Genomic DNA, 9,539 nt, shown 5'->3' on the forward strand with positions numbered 1-9,539 from the left:
TGTGTGTGTGTGTGTGTGTGTGTGTGTGTGTTTCTATATAATATATTATTTAAAACTTTCCAATTAAAATAAAAGTATGATGGATTAGAGGAAGCGGTAGAAATAGAAAAAGAGCAAAGAAATTCTACAAATTGAGAACTCAGAAACTGTTAAAAAATGTTTAAATTTCCAATTATAAAAGAGCTGAATGAAAGGCAATCACCCAAATATTAAATTTCTAGGAATGTTTAATATTTCAAATATAAAACATTCATCACTCACTTAAGCTAGGATATGAACATAAATCAAAGCATCAATTTATTACTACCAATTACTTTACAAGAATCTAAAGGAAATTGATAAGGACATTCTGTGACCAGAGACCAAAGCCAAGTGGCACATCTACATTTAGATGATGTAGACTTGATTGGGCTTTCCATGTGTATGGAGGAGGAGGAAGTTACAGCCACAGTCTAAGCTGATGGAGCTCTGTTGAATTGCTCATAAGCCAAGGTTAGCCTTGTGTTAAGTTACCACTGTTTCTGAGAGGCTTCATGTTAAAAAGAAGGAGACGTGATCCTAAAAGTATGCAGAATTAGAGGCACTACTGCTTGATATCAACCATAGAAATATTACAGTTTGACATTTTAGAATTAAATCCTGTTTAAATTGGACAAATTGGAAATGCATTGGTTTTGTACCTGGACATCTTGGAACCTGTTCTTTATTACTTAAAAATGTTAAATCTGGGGCTGTCATATTTTATAATAATGAACACTGAAGTCCTATGCTTAATAAATTGGTTCGTTTTATTAGTATGAGAGTGGATTTCAACACTAATACCATCATTCACTTGTACTTGAAATATTTTAATTTGCTTCAAGAAAAGAGTAAATGTTTATCTTTCACTTATTTGTAAAAGTCTGTAGCACAGCTTCAAAACTCACTACGTTTCAGAAGAAAATCCTGAATTTCTGACCCTCCTGCCTTTATGTACTCAGTGCAGAGATTACAGGTGTGTATTGCTACGGCCGTTTTTTCAGTACTGCAGATGTGAACCATGGCTTTTTGCCATTGATAAAGCGCATTTAGAAACACAGTGGCTATTTTGTAGGAACTCTTTTGGTAGCTCATCTGGTTGAACACGATTCAACATCTCGGGGCAAATTATCTCTGACTATTTTCCGGAAACTTTGCGAGTAGAGACTCAGAGTATGCAAAGGCCGTCTTCCGCAGTGATTTATTATTTTTTTTTTCAAGCAGATCCTTGTCACAGAGAAGAAATCAATATTTAAGGAGCTGTCTTATATTTCAGTCCATCTGTCACTTTCTGATATTCAAAGGGAACCCTCAGGACTGTAGCTCGAGTCAAACGGAGGTTTCCAGGAGATAGGCTCAGTGACCAGAAGCTACAGATGGGTTTCCTTATTGATGTCTAACATTTCCTTGAGGAATGGAAAGCTGATGCTGTCAGATGCTGTGGCTCGCTACTGATGAGTAAAATAGGAAGCATGGAGGCTGCTTCAGAGCTCAAGGACCACGGAAAGTATTAGTGAAATGCCATTATGCCAGTTCCTTTAATGGCTTTGACTTCTTTTCTCCAAGAACAGAGCTACTTGATCTACTTCTAGAATCCATTTGCTACTTGTATGATCTATTTGAAAAAATAATAAATTGCTTTTTATTAAGATCCCGTTGCATATTAGACTCCTGGATTAGTATCGAGGGTCCAAAGAGATGCAACATCATATAAAAAAAAATTGCCATCTAGTGAGAGAGAGCAGTAGAAATACTGCTGATATAATTTAATCCTAAGATTACTTGAACTATGTGGAAGGGTTAACATCAGAACAATGAAGTACATCAATCTACTTGGGGTTGTAAGGTGAGAAATTCCATGATAGCTAACAGGAACTTGAGGAAGTTTTGGCCAGAAGTTGGGAACATGGAAAATACGCTACAACCATAACAGAGTGTAGGGCTATGGGGTCGCTAGTCTGCTCCACCACAAGGCTCGGCTGCTTGGGGAGGCAGGATGTGGGAAGTTAGACTGTGCTTTATCACGTGCTATCCTTGCGTGGGTGTCAGCCTGCAGGGAAGAGAGGCAGAGCATTGCTCCTGGTGTGTGGAAGCTCGGTCTGAGGTGTGGAACTGCCGGAGCTGGCTCAGAGGTCCCCTGGCTTCAGGGAGGCCAGGGCCATTTGATTCTCAGGCTCTTGGGCATCCAGGTACCACTGGATGCCATGAGTGCTGAAAGTGGAGTAGGGGGGCTGCTGGCTGGATCTAGCCCTGGACTGAGGGGAAAAGGGAGGGTTCTCAGGCTGGTCCCATAGGGAGAGAGTCCTTGGCTTGTCAGTGGGAGGCTGGCTTGGGTTTGGCTTGTGTTGGTAGAGGCCATGGCTAGGAGCTCAGAGAGGCCTTCTACAGGAGATTGGACAGCGACCCTATAGGCAAAGGCCTCCACGGCTCCCCACGGCAGATCCCGGTGAAAAGATGCAGTAGTCCATAGTTTTAAGACATTTATTCTCATGGCTGAAAGTGGATGAGTAAAACCGTATCCCACTTCTCAGGGCTGGCCTGAGGTTAATTACCTTCTGCAGGGAGGAGTGTCTGGGAAGGAGAGTTTAAGTTCTCCTGGCCTTCAGGTACCTCATTAAAATGGAGATCTATCTTGAGGTTAAGGTCAAGTCTTCTACCTGTGGAGGGTTTGGGGGCTATGCCCCTATGTGACTGATGGCCACAAATCTATGGAGGGCCGTGGCCTCATGCCAGGAGTCTGGTGTCTGGGAGTCAGGCAAAATGTCTACTGTCCCTTTAGGACCACAAGGGTTTATTTCTAGCCTTAGCTCAACCAGGAACCAGGCTGGCTTTCATGGTCCTACAATAGAGAGATAGAAAACGGTGAAAATGTGATCGTTAACAGAGCTCTAGCTATGCAGGTATGGTGCTCAGAATCAGATCTTCAAAAGTGAACTTACATAAAGCCAAATGAAGTCTAAAATCTCAGTGCTCTGCCAGAATTATGTGTGAGAGTGAGTCAAAAAAGTCCCTGGAAGCTCTCCAGCTAACTACCCTCATGTGATCAGAGGTAACCAGCAAGAGACCCTGTCTCAAAAAAGGTGAAAAGTAGAGACCAACACCCTGCATTTCCTTCTGAACTCCACATAATCCATAGTGAGCACTTACCTGCACACACACACACACACACACACACACACACACACACACAGGCAAAGATGTACACACAAAATAACACATACATAAGCCATAGTTAAGCCATATGAAAAGAGGCTGGAATGTGTACAAACAATGGCATCTAATATTGTTCTCTGGCCTCGACATGTACATGCATATGTTGAAACATACCTTCACACACATGCCAAACTGGACACACATGTTTAGAATTTTAAAGACAGAGGTGATTGTAGGTCATTAATGGGAAGTGGAAGGAGAGGAAGCTCATTAATCATGTCATGTACAATCAAATTGTCGTGGTCACTGAATCAGTGAATGCATGGCTCCTAGGAAAACACTAGGCTAGGTTCCTTTTAGTCACACACCAACATTTAGGTAAAAGATCCCACACAATTTTGTTTCTGGTGTAGTTTTGTTTCAAAATTTCTTTAAACATCTCAGAGTTGTTCTCTGCTTCAGTGTTTTGTCTGAGAGGCATTTTAAATAGCAAAACTATAACCTATGAAACATAAACCTGTGAAAATTATAGAATGAAAGACAAGACACATGCTCACACTGATTTTGATGAAAGGAAGAAACCTAGTTCAGGGAGGATCCTGAGAGCAGGCACCTGCACCTGAGAGAGCAGAAAACACAGTTGAGGGTCTCCAGGGTCTCATTTGCATTTTAAATGCAATATTCCATTTTTGTTCAAGTTTTTCACCATAAAGAAATGATTTCTAATAATCCAGCTATGCAAAAGGAAGTAATGACAAATGATTAACATTTGTCCCATGTCCATGTGAAACTTTATGACCTCATAGTAGAGAATTTATCTAAGAGGGTACAGAACATCTTTCCTAATTATTCCTTACAATGGGTGATGAAAAACATTCCACAATTTCAAGAAACTGGAGTAACTGAGTATATATTTCATTACTGCAGTGTGAAAATGTGCAATAAATGGGAAAAATGGAGCTAGAGAGATGATCAAACTCAATGAGTAAACACTTCCTTTCAAAGTATAGGGAGCAGAATTTGATTCCCAGAACCCCTGGAGAAAAGCTTGGTGTGATCACACAGACTTAAGATTCAAATAGTGGGAGGATGATGGAGATAGGATAACACCTAAGCCTATTGTCTATTCAGACTAGCCCATTTAGCAAATTTGAAAAAGAAGAAGATCCTATTCAAAAAAAAAAAAAAAAAAAAAAAAAAAAAAAAAAAAGAAAAAAAGCAAGATGAATAGGGTTTGAATTACAACAGTCAAGGTTGACTTCTGGCTGCCATATACATATACGTACACATACACATATCTAACTGNGTCTATTCAGACTAGCCCATTTAGCAAATTTGAAGCTACAGAAGATCCAAATAAAAAAAAAAAATAAAAAAAAAAAAAAAAAAAAAAAAAAAAAAAAGCAAGATGAATAGGGTTTGAATTACAACAGTCAAGGTTGACTTCTGGCTGCCATATACATATACGTACACATACACATATCTAACTGTACCCACATGTGCAATTCACACACAAAGCATGCACATACATGCACACATCTACATAGACAAAAACATTAATAAAGACAATTACTGATAATTTGGATTTTAATCTGAAAAAATAATAATTATTAAGAGAAACCCCATTATGCATGTGTTGTTATTAATGACATTCTTCCCAAAAGTTATGAAGTGTGATGCAAAAGGCCCAGCAAACACTCTCTCAGCCAGGTACCCAAGGGCAATGTCAACAATTTTAATCAAGTTGATAGTATGCTCCTCCTAGAGAATACTGGGAAATGGGACTTTACCTAAACTACCTTCTGTAGGATACAATAATTCCATTATAATTCTGAGAAAAAGATCACAGCCTGTGATGGTTTGTATACGCTTGGACCAGGGAGTGGCACTGTTTGGAGGTGTGGCCTTGTTGGAATAGATATGGACTTGTTGGAATGGGTGTGTCACTCTGGGTATGGTCTTTAATAACCTACTACTAGCTTCCTGGAAGCCAGTATTGTGCTAGCAGCCTTCAGATGAAGATGTAGAACTCTCAGCTTATCCAGTACCATGTCTGCCTGGATGCTGATGTTTCTGCCTTGATGATAATGGACTGAATCTCTGAGCCTGTAAGCCAGCCCCAATTAAATATTGTCATTTATAAGACTTACTTTGGTCATGGTGTCTGTTCACAGCAGTAAAACCCTAGTTAATTAAGACACAGCCTTTCCCAGAGAAGGACATACTACAAAGCAACTCTGATAAGGAAAAGTCAAGTCTCTTGATGTCATCCAAAACAAAAGTCCAAGAAACTGACTCAGTCAAAAGAAACCTAGGGGGACATAAAGACTTCATGACGAGTGGCATACTAGATAGAATTCTGTACAAAGCCACAATGTGGTTAAAAGTATGACCTTTACTTATTAAAGCTCCATTCATAGTTCTTTGGTTGTCACAGATGTTGCAAAACAATGAGAAGATAATAGGATATGGAACGGATAAAGGGTGTGTGAGAACTCTTTGTATTACCTCATTGTTTGTGTGGAAATGTAAAATTGTTATAGATTTTAATTTATTAAACTCATTAAGTTTTTTATTGTTTGTAGAACACATTATGTTTCAATTTCCATTTTTTCGCTAAATTGCGATAGAGTAAAAGTAAATTACAATAACTGAGTTAAGAGAAACCTGTCTCTCTGAAGACAATAAAAGCAAATCATCCTAACACAGTGGCTCGGCAGTGAAAAGTGATTACTACACAATTTTAATGACATGTGTCCACTCCCATATCCCACAGAAAGATGGACGAAAGAGAGGACTTCATCAAACCCTTTGCTGAAGTGTGCTATGTCTTCATGGTACACTTCACATGTGTACCATGGCCTGGGTAAGCCCACTAGCCTCACACAATCACACATTATTATTATTGTTGTTGTTGTCAATGGTAGTAGTCGTCTTGGTAGTAGAAGTAGTAGTAGTAAATTAAATTAATAGTAAATTAGTAGGAGTAGGAGTAGGAGTAGCAGTACTACTAGTAGTAAATTAAACTAAATAAATTATGCTATAAATAGATCAAAATAAATCATGAAGGATAGTAATACAAGGAAATACATGATTCTAAATCAGGGAAGAAGTGAGTAGAATCAGTAGAGCTGCTTGCTGACAAGCTTGGCTACCTAAGTTCCACCCCTGGCATGCATAAGACAGAAGGACAAAACTAATTCCTGAAAATTTTTCTCTAAAATTCCTTCACAATCCTCCAACCTGTTTAAATAGATACATATGCACTAAAACACACACACACACACACACACACACACACACATGTACACACACACACACACACACACACACACACATGCTCACTCACTCACAAGCACTCAGAGACATACGTGAATGGCAAAAATAAATCCTAAAGACAAATCATTTAATATAATAACAGTTTTTAAAGAATTCAGAAAATACAAGCACGTCCTAATCCTCCAGAGTCTGAGGACGATTCCCAGTACCCAGGAGCACTCAACCACCCAGAACAAGAAATCCAAAGGATCTGATGCTCTCTTGTAAGTTATGTGCCTACAAGCACAAACTTGGTATACTCTCATCCAGGCACACATAGATACACAAATAAATATTTTTTTAAAAAAAATTAAGCATAGATAATTTGTAAATTAAATCAATAATATTCAAAACACATAGCAAAACAGGTTTCAAAATTCTGTTCAAATGAAAATACAAATATAATTTGGATAAATTATTTAAAAACTCACTTTGTGGATGTGATCTGAAAGTAAAGTGAAAATGTGAAAGTAATTAAATTGTTGAGGAATGAACTGCATTGGCCCATAACATTGTCTCAGGGCCTGGGGTTAGTGTGCTCTCCCATTTCCCTGAGGGAGAGTTTTTCCTAATTTATTCCTCTTAGCCTTGCATTCATTAGCCCAATGTGTCCCTCTCTTGCATTTAGGACAAAGACCTGTTTTTGTTTTTCCTCATTTTTAGTTTCCTTAATTCTATCTGAATGATTTCTCTCTTGATGCACTCTCTGCCCACACCTGAAAGAACTTCCAGGAGGTCCATTAAACCTCCTCTTTTCTTTTCCTGTTTGTTGAAACACAACTTGTTGCGTAGGTTTTCCCTGCAGTTCAGTGGCCGTGTCCACACCCTGGACACAAAGGGGACCAATATCAGAACATAATCTAAGATAATCCATAATAGAACGGGCTTTTTTTTTATAAGGTCTAATTACAGCCTGGCAGGTGGAGTTAGCATTTTCGTCGGCCAGTTGTTTAACTAATAACAGGCCTTCAGAAGCATCTCCAATAACCCTTCCTGCAGTCTTAATTAAATGATCAAATATTTCTTAAAAAGTCTCATTAGCACTCTCGTGAATTTTAGAAATATCTTGTGATAAATCTCCTTTAGTAGGCAAAGCATTCCATGTCCTTTGACCAGCAACACCACTCTAAGCATAAACACCAGTGTCAAATAATCTTTGATTCTGCCCAACTGAATATGTACCCTCTCCGCAAACATATCATAAGTAACAGGATTATTAGCTCTAGCATTGAGCTCAGCAGTATGCTGACATCTTTCATGAAATTTCATCTTGTATGACAATCTCTTTCCCCCCAAACTTGCAGGAACTAACGGTTTCCAATCCACACGCAGAACAGACTCAGTTGGCAGGCCAACCAACATAGCCATACTGAGCACAGGCCGTTTTTAATTCCCTTAGGTGTTTAAAAGGAATGGGAACGTGATATGATTGAAGACTACACTGCTGGTTTTGCTTTTCAAAAACTGGGCATTGAACGCACAGCCCTGAATGTCTTCTCTTCTATCCACTGCCTGTTTTTAACCTGCCTGCAGGGGAGATTAAAAAAAAAAAAGCATTAGAATTAAGTCTAAGAGAGTTTTTCACTTTTTTTTTTTTACTCTTGAGTGCAAGTAAATAACATTCTACAGTCACCTTCTCTTTTGCTTTCTTTTCATCCTCCTCCTCCTCATTTGGATCCTCAATATCTGAGCTCTCTTTGCCAAGCATCTTCTCAAATCTTTCAATAAGCCAAGCCAATTATTTTTGTTTCATTTTCTTCTGTCTCCGGGATATCCTTGCCTATATCTTTGCAAAACAATATCTTAAGAGAGTTCCGAAAAGGAGACCAATACTCATTATGACATGGAGCAGCCAACATCTTCCTCCAAGTCAATTTCTTCCCTTGGCTCATCATTCTTCCCTGCCTTGTCTGAAACCTCATAAATAGGAGGTGGAGATGAAACAGCTTCTTCTTTCTTCTTGCTTTCATTATCCGTGTCTTCCAATATCTTACCTAATTTTATACTTTTATGTCTAGGATCCAAAGTACCTCTAAATAATGTTCAAAGGCTAAAAGCATCTATGGGAATTTTTTTTTCAGAACCATGTGTTGTATAGTACCCTTTTTCCTGACTTCTACCTTCCTCCATGTTAGCAAATTTATATCTTCCTCACGGAAGCAGGGACAAATTTCTTCTAAAAAAAGCAGAAACTGGGTAAGCTGGTTTTGATTTATTTTCACGCCATTAGATTTTAGCATATCTCCGAGATAATGTACAATTTTTGTTACTTTACATAAATTGTTTCATTTTCTTATTCCGTCTTGATGTGAAATGTTTTCCAAGGCTATAAAAACCCACAATTCTTTCCTATACCTCCTATATTAATCAAGTTCAATTTTGCCCTCTAATCTTCTCCAGACTAATTTTTGTCAGAAAAAATAAGGCAAAGTAGCTTTTCAATGTATATTTAGAACTTGACCTTTTTCTCCTTAAGACGGGTGTGTTGTTCAGAAAGGCATCTGCATCAATCTTCCCATCCAGTGTATTCTTGACAGAGCAGGCCAGCGAGGGCTCAGTCACCTGACATTATACTGGCTCTATGTTTGTGACCGTTTTGTTTCTTATGAAAATAAAATCCACCGTTATAATCTATGAATATTCCTTTAAATGGGATTTTTCTGCATTGACTACACAAATTCCAAGTAACTTGAATACAGTGATTATTTTTTTCCTTTTTTATTGGATATTTTCCTTATATACATTTCAAATGTTTTGCCCTTTCCAGGTCTCCCCTTCGGAAGTCCCCTATCCCATACCCCCTCCCCATGACTCTAGGAGGGCGCTCCCCCAATCAACCATCTTTTCCTGTCTTCCTGCCCTGGCAGTCCCCTACATTGGAGCATCAGACACACATACAGACACACAGGCATACCACACAGACACACACACACACACACACACACACACATACGTGGCAATACAAATTCTGTTGCTCTAGAGAACCCTGACTAACACACCCTCTCCACATGTACACAAAGTAAATATCTGGTCCCATAGAAACTGTCTCC

At 38.8% G+C, this 9,539-nt stretch overlaps 1 pseudogene; it reads right to left on the minus strand.

Moving 5' to 3' along the window:
- Nucleotides 1–8,197, minus strand: part of LOC110335476 — a 35,599-nt pseudogene extending 27,402 nt beyond the window's left edge.
- Nucleotides 8,198–9,539: the final 1,342 nt, after the last annotated feature.

The sequence above is a fragment of the Mus pahari genome, chromosome 18, assembly GCF_900095145.1.
Source record: "Mus pahari chromosome 18, PAHARI_EIJ_v1.1, whole genome shotgun sequence".
In the NCBI taxonomy this organism is placed as follows: Eukaryota; Metazoa; Chordata; class Mammalia; order Rodentia; family Muridae; genus Mus; species Mus pahari.